Source organism: Lynx canadensis, chromosome B1, assembly GCF_007474595.2.
Source record: "Lynx canadensis isolate LIC74 chromosome B1, mLynCan4.pri.v2, whole genome shotgun sequence".
Lineage (NCBI taxonomy): Eukaryota > Metazoa > Chordata > Mammalia > Carnivora > Felidae > Lynx > Lynx canadensis.
In genome coordinates, this window is record NC_044306.2 from 11,782,767 (window position 1) to 11,796,759 (window position 13,993).

Sequence of the window (13,993 nt, forward strand, 5' to 3'; positions counted from 1 at the left end):
ATAATTAATCATTTTTTTTTTACTCAACTGTAAATTTTATGGATCTAATTTAGGCAGTATGGCTATCTACACACAAGGCTATATTTCAGTGGATAATATTTGTCAACTCAGATGCTAAAAATATGTATATTACATAGAGGTAGTTTAAAGTGCTAGTTGACTTTTTTAAAAGGGTAACTATTTTTGTTATTCATTTCAAAAACATTTAAATGGTAGAGAAAGCCCATGAACATCTATAAGCCTGCCTACTAGACATTTTATCTGCAAAGATGAAAATGGTAAGTGCACTTAAAAGTTACCTTTGGTATTTTCAAAGACAGGAGAGGATTTTACTTTGCATATGGCATATCTTTGCTTCTCATATGCTTCAAAAGATTAAACACCAAAGGCCTCTGTTAAAGGCAGCTATTTGCTATGATTTTGATATTGGCCTCAATATATTTGATAGAAATTCTGATCAGGGTGACATCAGGAGCTAAAGATATAAATGAGTTGCCTGCTGTCCCTTCCACATGCTTTTTAAAAAAGGACATGTATCATTTGTTTATCTTATGTTATAGAAAAAGCAAGTCTAAGCGATGCATCTTAAGGATTTTGTTTCTCATTACTCTTTGTTTCCCTAATTGTGTCACTTTCTCATTTGAAAAAAGAAAAGATGACAATGGCTAAGTTTGAAAAAGATTTATTCTTCTAGAAAGTAGAAAGCTGAAATCTGAATACCATTCTACTTAGAAGTGTATAAATGGGACTGGAAACAAAATTTCTGTTACCAAGTTGTGTTGTTTTTTTTTGTTTTTTGTTTTTTTATAGTTCTGAGTAGGTGTGGATTTATGCTCTCATAATGTGTTAATGGAGGTGCATAGACAGTTAAAGCTGGTTGTGAGCCTTGGCCAATGTTGCTATAAGTTAAGGGCAAATCCTGAATCTTGTGATGAGCAAAATACACTCTTAGTTTAGGTTTCTTTATAAACATGTTAAAATGTGCTCCTGCCTTTAGTTCTAACAACATATTCACCCTAAACCAAAAAACTCGCTGTAAAGTCTATCTCTTGTGGCGAATCTGAAGGGTAATTTCATAATTTTCAAATCCTCAAATTTCACACATTTATCTGAAGCTTAATATTGCCTATAAATTTTTTCAGATATTTTTAATTTAACACATTTTAAATTTTGATTAGGATTACATATTTCATACAGAACCATAACTCTGTGAGCTGAATTACATAGTGAAGGGGAAAACAGTAGATATTTCCCTTTGATTCATATATTCCCTCTTATCAGATGATGATTATTAAATTGAGGATGGTAAACACAAAATTAGTGATGATTAAGTAAATATCATCGTCTGACCTGACATGAACCAACCCCCTTCTCTTTTCAAACTTGCATGCGCATGCACACACACACAGAAAAGGAATCAGGGTACTAGAAAAAGAACTTACAGCTCAATAAAGAGGGGCATGATACTAAATCCCAATGATTGTAGAGGCTTAGCTCCATGAATAGAAGCCTCGGTGGTTAGAGAATTTACTTTTAATATGTCTGAAGAAAATGAGCTCACGTGTGAGAACTGCTGGAGGCTGAGAGCCTAATTCATCCATGGAACAGGGATGAGAAAAGTTCTCCTGTCCAACCTGACAAAGCAACACACAAATGTGCAATCTTATGTCTGCACACAAGTGTGGCCTAAAGTCACATTTCTCCTTATGTTAGCACCTCATGCAAAGGTAATGAGGAAAACATGTATGAAAACAACACAACAGAAGTCTGGTGGGGCAAATATCAGAAAGTTTTGTCTGAATGTTTTAGGAAGAAAAGTCGGTGATTACAATAAACTGACAATTAACACTGGAAAACATTTTATATAATGAGATAAACCAAGAGAGAGTATAGTCAGTATCTTTACAGTGTTTAAAGGTTTAAAATAAACTATGTAGATTAAGCAAGAACAATATATAATGGGGGGAGAAAGCATATTAAAGGAGCAAAAAGAATTCTAGAAATGCAATGATAGCTATTGAAATAAAATCTCATTGGGTAGATTAAACAGTAAGGTAGATGTTGCTGAAGAGAGAATCAGTACATTGAACGAGATAGGTAGAAGTCAGATTTTTAAAAATCCTAAATTAATAGATGAAGAATGTAAAGGAGAAGTAGCTAGAATGGAACTAGAATGAGAATGTTTAGCAGATATTTAAGACAAGTTCCAAAAAAAAATATATATATATATATACATATACATACATACATATATACATATGCATGTATATATGTATGTATGTGTATATATATGTATATATGTATTTATATATGTATACATATATATGTATGTATGTATATATTTCAAGCATAAGAGAGTGGTACTTTTCAATAGAAAATACTAAATTATTTACTAGATTTAAAAATAAATGAGTTTGGGGGCATCTGGGTGGCTCACTCAGTTAAGCATCTGACTTTGGCTCAGGTCATGATCTCATGGTTTGTGAGTTCAAGTCCCGTGTCAGGGTCTGTGCTGTGCTGACAGCTGGGAGCCTGGAACCTGCTTCAGATTCTGTGTCTCCCTCTCTCTCTCTCTGCCCCTGCTTCTCTCTCTCTCTCTCTCTCTCTTTCTCAAAAATAAATAAACATTAAATTTTTAAATGAGTTTTACATTTACATTTTACATTTACATCGAAATTGATTTGACTCTTTGGCAAGGTAAGAAAAAGGCACTCCACACCTAAATACATCGTAGAGAAATAAAAGTGCTCGGTGAAAAAGGGAAAGTCATATGTGTAAGAGGTGAAAAAAAACTACTTAAAAGGAGTAGAAAGTAGTTTGACAACGTATGTTTCATAACTGATAATAAGATGCTGGAGACAATGGAATGGTGTGTTTAAACTCTCATTGAAAACTAATGACCAGCCTAAAATTCTATACATAGTTGAGTGATTCTTTCAAGAATAAGGATGAAAATAAAATACCTTCTGACAAAACCTGGGAAGTGTTTTCTGGTTGTGGAGGTTGTCTCTAGAATGCCCCATCATTTCTTCCCTGTCTGTGGACATTAGCCGTTTCCCTTGGCAAGGTGAAGTCTGTTCCTCCGCCCTCTGAAATCTAGCTCAGCCTGCAGCTTCTTAACTAGTCGAGTAGGGTACAAGTAACACTACGCCCATTCTGAGTCACACGTTTGGGAGGACTTTCAGCTTCCGAGCTCGCTTTTAAGGCTCTTGGTCATGGTGCAGGAACTCTGACCACCATGCTGGAGAGAGTGCTGGATGAACCCTGAGGCTGCATGGGAGAGGAAGGACCCAGTGGGGCTCAGCTCTCTAGGTGTCCCTGGAGGTGTGCCAGCCTGGCAAGTGAAGTGACCTTTGAACTCCTCCAGCTCAGTGACAGGTCAGTTTATAGGGAATGATCCAGCAAATACCGCATGAAGCAGCAGCCTTAGCCAGCCAAGCCCTGCCAAACTTCTCCACGGTGTGTGACCTAGAATGAGAAGGTGGTTGCTTTTAGTCACTAAGTTTTGGGGTAGGTAACCACTGCAATAGATATTGGTACTGGCTGAAATAAATAAAAAAGCATATACTTCAATAAAAAAGAAACTGGGACAGGAGGCTGGAATGGGTTGAAGATGCAATGACATGGATAGAGGTTGTTTAGTCGTTAAGACTAAAGAAGAATCAACTTAACAAAAATTCGAAAAACTACCTTTGGGAAATTAAAGAAAAAGATGGAAGTGAAATAATAATAATAATACAGTGGAAATTGAACAGTGAAAAGATAAGACTTAAAAATCCCAAAGGCTTTCAAAACAAATCAGAGGATATTGGGATAATTTGATTACATTTCGATTTTTAAAAGTATTGGGGCACCTGGGTGGCTCTGTAGATACAGTGCCCGACATCAGCTCAGGTCATGATCTCAGGGTCAGTGAGTTTGAGCCACGCATCGGGCTCTGTGCTGACAGCTCAGAGCCTGGAGCCTGCTTCGGATTCTGTGTCTCCTGCCCTCTCTGCCCCTCCCCTACTTGTGCTCTGTCTCCCTCTGTCTCTCAAAAATAAATAAATGTAAAAAAAATAAAATAAAAAGTGTTTATTAATTTTGAGAGAGAAAGAGAACAAGTGGGAATGGGCAGAGAGAGAGAGAGAGAGAGAGAGAGGGAAAGAGAGGATCCCAAGCTGAGAGCACAGAGCATGACGTAGGGATGGATCCCAGGATCTATAAGATCATGACCTGAGCAAAATCACGAGTTGGCTGCTCAACTGACTGAACCTCCCAGGCGCCTCTAGATGTTGTTAAGTCAATAAATATGTATGGAAAATGTTTAAAGAAAAGAAATGTAATTTAGAATATGGAAATGAAGAAGAAGGAACAGAAAACAGAACAAAACATCAGAAAGTCTTTGGTCGGTCCATTAGTAAGCCAGGAGGGGCAGGTGGGTGGCTCAGTAGGTTACACATCTGACTCTTGATTTGGGCTCAGGTCATGATCTCATGGTTGGTGAGTTCTGGCCCCATGTGGGGCTCTGTGCTGACAGTGTGGAGCCTGCTTGAGATTCTCCCTTTCTTTCTGCCCCTCTCCAACTTGAGTGCACATGCGTGCACACTTTCTCTCTTTCTCTCTCTCCCTCTCCCTCCCCCTCTCCCCCCCTCTTTATCAAGAAGTATTTTTAAATTTTTCATCTAAATGGTATTTATCAAAGTCACTCATTAAAATGTGTATCACTCAGACTTTGTAAGTAAATGTATGGGGGAGGGGAATGTCAACAATTTACCAATCTAAATAAATTACTTTAGCCATTTTAATATTAAGCCCTTCACTTCCCGCAAAACACATTAGGGAAAATAGATCTTTACTCAGTTACATAAATAGCAGCTCGAAAAATATGACAATCATGAACATGTTTTTTTATCTAATATCATATATGTCTATTCATTTATTTAAGGGAATATTCCATAGAAATACTAAGAAAAACTGGTAAATCTATAATCACACTGGGAAAATTTGTCTTTCTTTAAGAAACTGATGTATTAGCAGATAAAGGAAAAGGTAAATAAACAGGATTTTTTTTAATTTTTTAAATGCTGATTTTTTTCTTCTGGAGAGAGAGACTGAATGTGAGCAGGGGAGGAACAGAGAGAGGGAGACATAGAATCCAAAGCAGGGTCCAGGCTCTGAGCTGTCAGCACAGAGCCTGATGCGGGGCTCTAACCTACAAACCATGAGATCATCACCTGAGCTGAAGTCAGACGCTTAACCCACTGAGCCACCCAGTAACCCCAAGAAACAGGAATTTTAAATAATACAGATGACTAACTTATTCTAAATGACGTATATAGAACTCTGCAGTCATCTTCTCCACATTAGATAAATACACTTTCGATTATATATGGGTTAAAAGACAATTGACATGCAGGCTCTATTTTTATACTATATTGTAATAGAATTAGACATCAGTGCACAACCATAAAAGGAAACACATATCTGTGAACCCATACACCTGACCCTTGAACATTCTAGGCTTGAACTCTGTGCATCCACTTCCATGCAGATTTTTTTCCCATATGGTAATGTAAATGTATTTTCTCATATTTTTTTTTTAATTTTTTTCAACGTTTATTGATTTTTTTGGGGGACAGAGAGAGACAGAGCATGAACGGGGGAGGGGCAGAGAGAGAGGGAGACACAGAATCAGAAACAGGCTCCAGGCTCCGAGCCATCAGCCCAGAGCCTGACGCGGGGCTCGAATTCACGGACCGCGAGATCGTGACCTGGCTGAAGTCAGACGCTTAACCGACTGCGCCACCCAGGCGCCCCGTCTCATATTTTTTTAACATTTTCTTTTCTTGAGCTTAATTTATAGTAAGAGTACAACATATAATACAGTGTACAAAATTCCTGTTAATCGACTCTTTATGTTGTTGGTAAGGCCTTCAGTCAATAGTAGACTATTTGTAGTTCAGTGTTTGGAGAGTCAAAAGCTGTATGTGGATTTTTGAGTGCATGGGGCAGGGGGTGTCAGTGTTCTAACCCCTGCATTGTTTAAGGGTCAACTGTACTTTTCAATAAGAAAAAAATCCATAAGGGAAAATTGGAAATATATAAAAACGAAAGACCACTATGACAGATTTGGCAACAGGCTGCATGTATCAAGCAGGGTTGACAGTGCACTGAATTCAAGAAGATAAAAAAAAAAAACAAACAAACAAACCAAAAAAAAAAAAAAACACTGGAATTGAGTCAATAGTAAAAATAACAAGTGAGACCATAAGGTAATACAATTTTTAAAAATGGTTCTTTGAAAATAGAATAAGATAGAAACTCTTAGCTAACCTAGTCAGGAGGAAAAAAAATAAAAAGCTGAATAAAAAATGTAAGAAATGGATGAGGCAATTAGATTTTAAAAACACCAATAAGCATGTTATGTCAGTAAATTTAAGTCTTTGTTGAAATGGTCTTTGTTTAAAAAAAAAGTAAAGTGTCAAAAGTGATTTATAGATATAGAAAATCTGGAGAGACCAATAATCATTAATAATTATTACAGCTATTGAGTCTGAAGTATCTTCCTGCCTTTAAACAAGACACTCCAAGTCGTTTTACAGGCGAATTCTACTGAAACCCAAAGCCTTAAACAGTCTCTACCCTCAAAAATTTAGTTCCAAAACTTAGAGACATAAGGCTAATAACATTGTCAGTATACTGTGTGACCACTGTGGCCACCCAGCCCAATTAAAGACTATTAGGACAAAGAAAAATGACTTTCAGCAGAATTAGAAGACAATGTTAGACATCTATTGCCAGTTAAATATTTAAAGATAAAACTTCAAGTTTGTGGAATAAAGTGGGTTTTTTTTTTTTTGCTTATTTGTTTTGGTTTCTTTCTTTTTTTTTTTTTAATGCTTATTTTGAGAAAGAGAACGAGTGGGGAAGGGGAAGAAAGAGAGGGAGAGACAGAATCCCAAGCAGGCTCCTTGCTGTCAGTGCAGAGCCCAACTTGGGGCTTGATCTCATGGGACCATAAGATCATGACCTGAGCTGAAATCAAGAGTCAGATGCTTAACCAACTGAGCCACCTTAGCACCCCATGAGTTTTTATCCTGTAGACCAGATTAGTTTTATTCCAATATGTGCACTTTTCATGAATGATATTTTTGAAATGTTGGAGTTCTTGCACCAGCTTGTAAGAGCATTGTTGTTTTTTTTATTATCTGCAAACATTACTAAAATAGATAGGAATTGAGCCTTAAGCATATATACATATACATATATATATATATATATATATGTGTGTGTGTGTGTGTGTGTATGTGTGTGTATACACACACACACACATACATGTACACACACACACATATAAATATTCAAGTAAATAGTTTTTAACAAAGAAAATTTTGATGGGAAGGAAATGGAAATGAGTCATCATAAATGTATAAAAAGAGCTCTGTTAGGATACCACAACCATGCGAGGGAAGGATGGTGAATGAAAACATTACTAGGAAGGAAGCATCAGCCTGTGGAAATCTTGTATCATCAGAGTGTTTGCTATGGACTAAATATTGTCTCCCCTCCAAATTTATATATCAAGGCCCTAATGTTATGGTGTATGGATGTGGGACTTTGAGAGATAATTTTAGGTGACAAGGATAGAGCCCTTGTGAATGGGCCTAGTGCCCGTGAAAGAAGAGACACAGAAGAGATGATCTCTTTCTCCATTATGGAGGTTATAGCAAGAAAGTGGTCATCTGCAACTTAGGACGTCCCAGCCTCTGGAACTGTGAGAAGAAAACATTTGTTGTTTGAGTCACCACTCTGTGTGGTTTTGTTATAGCAGCCTGCATTGACAGTGGTCCTTTCTCTACAGTGAGTATGGAGGAAGTGTTTAGGGAAGCTGGATGTTGTCTTTCTGCAGAACTGTGACACAAAGAAAAGAGGTAAAAAATTTGAACTACTAAGAACCATTTATGTTGTTAACATTAATTTTGAATGAGGAACACTAAAGACATGTGAAGAAATGGACAGTATCTGAAGAGTTAATGCATTCACATAATCCATTTCTGCTTAAAAATGTAAAGTTCATGCTGATAGATTTTGAAAGAAAATGGATATTCATAATAATCATTCTCAGTTTATAATAATATAACCACTGAAACAGAACATCTGAGCATATTTGCATATATTGATACAAAATTATGAAGTTCTAATAAAACTCTAAATGAAATAAAAAAAAAAACTCCTCCAGGTAACAAAATCTTTACAGTAAACTTTCCTGAAATATTCTAAGGAATTAAATTTATATCCATGTATCTTCTACTTACTGTATACTACTGTTTGCCTTTTTAACTGTGAGTTTCAGAATTACATGGCCTTTTCCATGAAGAAAATTTTCTAATTTTTTTTTTTAATGTTCATTTATTTTTTTTTTAATTTTTTTTTTCAACGTTTATTTATTTTTGGGACAGAGAGAGACAGAGCATGAACGGGGGAGGGACAGAGAGAGGGAGACACAGAATCAGAAACAGGCTCCAGGCTCTGAGCCATCAGCCCAGAGCCTGACGCGGGGCTCGAACTCACGGACCGCGAGATCGTGACCTGGCTGAAGTCGGACGCTTAACCGACTGCGCCACCCAGGCGCCCCTAATGTTCATTTATTTTTGAGAGAGAGACAGAGACAGAGTGTAAGCAGGGGAGGGGTAGAGAGAGACGGAGACAGAGAATCTAAAGCAGGTTCTCGGCTCTGAGCTGACAGCACAGAGACCTACGTGGGGCTTGAACTCCCGAACTGTGAGATCATGACCTGAGCAAAGTTGGACACTTAACCGACTGAGCCAGGCACCCCACAAGCTTCCTAACTGTTAACATGTCCTATATAACGTGGTTTTCATATATTAACTGAATCCTTTAAGTGAGGTGCTATTATTTTCTTCATTTAACAGACAAACTGAAACAAAAAACTTACGTCACTTGCTTTAGATCACACAGCTAATGGCATTAGTGTCATAATGCCCAATTAGTCAGTAGAGAAAGGGTAAGCCTTTCCAAAATATATGAATTCATAAAGCTATATAGTCCTGCTTACAAAAGAAGTAATGGGTGATAAGGAAAGCAGTCACACATTCTAAGTTAAAGTTTATGTTCTGGTAGTAAAGACACATGCTAACGATAACCTTATTTATTAACTTAGATAGATTCACATGTAGGATCCATAATCAGTCTTTTAAATAGGTATAAAATACACCTACTAGTCTGGAAAAGGGAATGGCACCTGGTTGTTTTCTGAAAACTTTTCAACTGTTTTAATTGTGAAAAACCTCGAGAGGAAAGAAGACCTATCTTTTAGTCCTATGATTGTAGCCTAGCATAAAGACTAATGCATTGGTCATAATTGGTTTATTTACTCATTCATTATTCATTTGTCATAATTATTCATATTTAATTGAAGTATAATTGACATACAATATCCTATTAGTTTCAGGTGTACATCATAGCAATTTATGTTTTCATACATTATGAAATGATCCCCACAGTAAGTCTGGTTACCATCTGTCACCACCAAGTTATCACAATATTATTGACTATATTCCCCATGTTGCGCACCACATTTCCATGACCTAATTCTTTTATAACTGGAAGGCTGTACCTCTTAATCTCCTTCACCCATTTTGCCTGCCTCCCAACTCCTCCCCTTTATGGTAACCAGCAGTTTCCTGTGTCTAGGAAGCTGGTTTTTTGGTCTTGTTTTATAGATTCTACATGTAAGTGAAATCATACATTATTTGGTTGTCTCTCTCATTTCTTTTACTTAGCATAATACTCTCTAGATCTATCCAAGGGGTTTCAAATGGCAATAGTTTTTTTTTTTTTAATCTTTGTTTAAGGATTGAGTAGTATTCCACTGTATCTCTGTCACATCTTCTTTATCTGTTCATCTACTGATGGACACTCAGGTTGCATCTATCTTAGGTACTGTAAATTATGTTGCAGTGAATGTAGGGGTGCATGTATCTCTTCAAAATGGCATTTTCGTCTTCTTTGGAATCATCTCTAGAAGTAGAATTGCTGGATAATAAGGTAGTCCTATTTTTTATTTTTTTTGAGAAACAATCATACTGTTTTCATTAGTGACTGTACCATTTTACATTCCCACCAGCCATGTATGAGGGCTCTCTCACATTCTCACCAGCACTTGTAATTTTTTATCTTTTTGACAGTAGCCAATCTAACCTCCGTGATGTGATACCTCATTGTGGTTTGATTTGCATTTTCCTGATGATTAGTGGTGTTTGAGCATCTTTTCATGGGTCTATTGACCGTATGTAAGTCTTCTTTGGAAAAATATGTATTCAAGTCCTCTGCAGTTTATTAATTGGATTTTTTAAAAAAATAATACTAAGTAGTATATGCTATTTATATATTTTGGATACTAAGTTGTAAATATGTTATTTGTAAATATCTTCTCCCACTCAGTAGGTTGCCTTTTTATTTTGTCGATACTTCACTGTGCAGAAGCCTTTTAGTTTGAGGTAATCCCATTTGTTTATTTTAGCTTTCATTGCCCTTGCCTGAGAGGACTGGTGTCTCTCTCTCTCTCTCTCTCTCTCTCTCTCTCTCTCTATATATATATATATATATATATATATATATATATATGTCATGTGGTAGTATGTGTGCACACACACACATGTATGCATAACTATCATCAAATAGTTTACTGCTTCTGTTGGTCGTGTGTGTCTGTGTGTATATGTGTGTGTGTGTGTGTGTGTGTGTGTGTGTGTGTGTGTGTGTGTGAAATAGTTTACTGCCTCTATTTCCACGTTTCAGGTTTCAGGTCTCACATCCAAAGATTTAATCCATTTTGCATATCGTGTAAGGTAATGGTCCGCTGTTATTTGTTTTGTTTCTTTGCATGTAGCTGTCCAGTTTTCCCAACACTATTCGGAAATGTGTATCGTTGCCTGTTGCCTCCTTTGTCATGAACTAATTGACCATGTACGTTTGGGTTTATTTGTAGCCTCTCGGTTCTGTTTCATTGATCCGTGTATCTTTGTGCCAGTACCATACTGCTAGGGTTAATATGGCTTTGTAATATAGTATAAAATCAGGAAACAAGGTACCTCCAGGTTTGTTCATGTTTTAGTACGTTACATTGGCTGTTTGGGATATTTCGTGGTTTCATACAAATTTTTAGCATTCTTTGTTTTGGTTTTTGGGAAATTTCATTGGTGTTTTACAGGGTTTGCATTGAATGTGTAGATTGCTTTGGGTACTGTGGACATTTTAACAATATTAATTCTTCCAATTCATGAGCACAGTGTATTTCTCCATTTGTGTCATCTTCAATTTCTTTTTTTATATTTACTTTTATATTTAGATGTTTACCTTATTTATATTTATTAATTCCTTACTGATTCATTCACAGTAATAATTGGTTCACTCATTCATGTATTAAGGAAATACTCACTGAACTTCTCTATTTCTCAAAATGGGGAACACAATAGTGAGTGGATAAGAAGTTTCTGCCCTCTTGAATTTTACATTCTAGTGGGAATAGACAGGCAATACATGATAAACAAAGATACAGTTGATTCTCATTAGTTTTGGTCATTATGTTTTATAAAGTTGCTGTGGACACTGAATTCATGGCTCCTGAAGCATTATTCTTTGGGGAAATATTGTATTAGCTTCCTGTGAACTTCTGGTCACACTATTTTCATCAACCTGTCAATATATAACCATGTTTTATGTGTGCTGCTTTTTAAATTTTTTTAATGTTTATTTTTTTTGAGAGAGAGACAGAACACGAGTTGGGGGAAGGGCAGAGAGAGAGGGAATACAGAATCCAAAGCAGGCAGCAAGGTCTGAGCTGTGAACACAAAACCCTTCGTGGGGCTCGAACCCACAAACTGTGACATCATGACCTGAGCTGAAGTCAGATGCTTAACCAACTAAGCCCCCCATGCGGGCACCCCTATGTGTGCTGGGTTTTATTTTATTTATTTAAAAAAAAATTTAACGACTGCTCATTTTTGAGAAAGAAAGAGTGCGAACAGGGGAGGGGTAGAGAGAGAGGGAGACAGAATCTGAAGCAGGCTCCCGGCTCTGAGCTGTCAGCACAGAGCCCCAACGTGGGGCTTGGACTCATGAACCTTGAGACCATGACCTGAGTGGAAGTTGGATGCTTAATCGACTGAGCCACCCAGATGACCCTGTGCTGCTTTTTAAAGAAAGCTGATTTCTCTCTATTTTGGATTCACTGGCATTGAGCACATGGCCAACAGCACTGTGACTCACATGTGAATGAAGCTTATCTAACACACATTGTCTCCTTGAGGCACATCAGAGCCTTCTTGGGAACACTAAACGTCACTTCAGCACGATGCTTGGAGGCCATTTTAAATAGCAAAATCACCAACAGATTTTGCCAAAATGTGAAAATCTGACCATGATAACACTTGTTTATAGCATGATGACAAACCGGAAGGCAGTGTCCCCGTGTTCGATGTCAGTTGGGAACGTCTGTCTCAGGTGCAGGCATTTTTCACCACTCTGCACATGTCTGTGAATACGTGCAGGGGTCCCACAGTATTGACTTTGGGGTGACAAGTAAATTTTAAGGAGTAGGTAAAATTGCAAATAAGGAATTTGTGAATAGTAAATAACAACTCTACATTCCATCAGATAAGTGCTATGGAGAAAAGAAAGCAGAGTAAGGAAGGTGGCCAGAGAAGGTGTCTGTGGAGTGGTGGCATTTGAACAAAAGCCCCGAAGAGGAAGGGGTATCCTGGGGCACCTGGGTGGCTCAGTCTGTTAAGCATCGGACTTCCACTCAGGTCATGAAATCACAGTTCATGGGTTCCAGCCCCGTGTCAGGCTCCGTGCTGACACCTCAAAGCCTGGAGCCTCCTTTGGATTCTGTGTCTCCCTCTCTCTCTGCTCATCCCCACTTGTGCACTCTCTCTCTCTCTCTCTATCTCTCTCAAAAATAACTAAACTTAAAAAAAAGGGGGGGGGAGGAATCCTGAGACTACCCAACAGAAATACATTACAAGCAGAAAGAACAATGGCCATGATGCCATAGCATGTTTGAAATGCTTGAAGAACTGTAACCTGTGGGGCTACAGTGTTATGAGTAGGTGCAGAGGCTACGAGAATGAGGCAGGACAGTTAGTCAAAATTAGATGATGGGGGGTGGGGGTGGGGGAGGTGTCTGGGTGGCTGAGTCAGTGAAGTGTCTGACTTTGGATCTCTGATCAGGCATGATGTCAAGCTTCATGAGATCACGCTCCACGTTGGGTTCTCCACTGATGGGGCAGAGCCTGCTTAGGATTCTCTGTCTCCCTGTCTCTCTTGCTTTCCTGTCCCCTCTCTGTCAAAATAAATAAATGAAACTTTAGCTAATGGACCAAACTGTAGGCAACGATAAGGGCTTCACCTGAGCAAAATGGGAACTGACTAGAACCTGGGCCGTCCATGCAGAAGAATCTGACTTGAGTTTTATCATACCCCTTCAGAGCCCTGGGCTGGGAGTAAATCGTGGAGGAGCGCTTCCCCATAGACGACGCGGGGAAAGCAGGTTGCAGGAATCCGCTGGGATGAATGATGCCAGAGGTGGTGGCGGCTTAGATCAGGAGTGTGGTAGGGAAGGTTGCACAGTGTGCAGGATGTAAGTTGTTGGAATAACTGAACAGACTCTCTGGTTGGTTGGTTGGTTGTGGAGTCTAAGACAAACAGAGGACTGGGCTCTGAGCCCATTTGTTTGACCTGGGTAACTGAAAATTTGGAAGTCCACTTATTGAGATGGGGAAGACTGTAGGAATAGCTCGGAGTCTGGGGGAAGGCAGAAGCAGGAGTTGAGTTTCAGTCAAAATTCAAGATTTATTAGACATCTTAGGGGGGGTTTTGATGAATCCCCTAGATACACTACATAGGAATTCAACGCAAAAAATTATCCATTTGTACTGAATTTATCCACTAATGAATAAACCCATTGTGTAACTTTTATTTCAGCTCG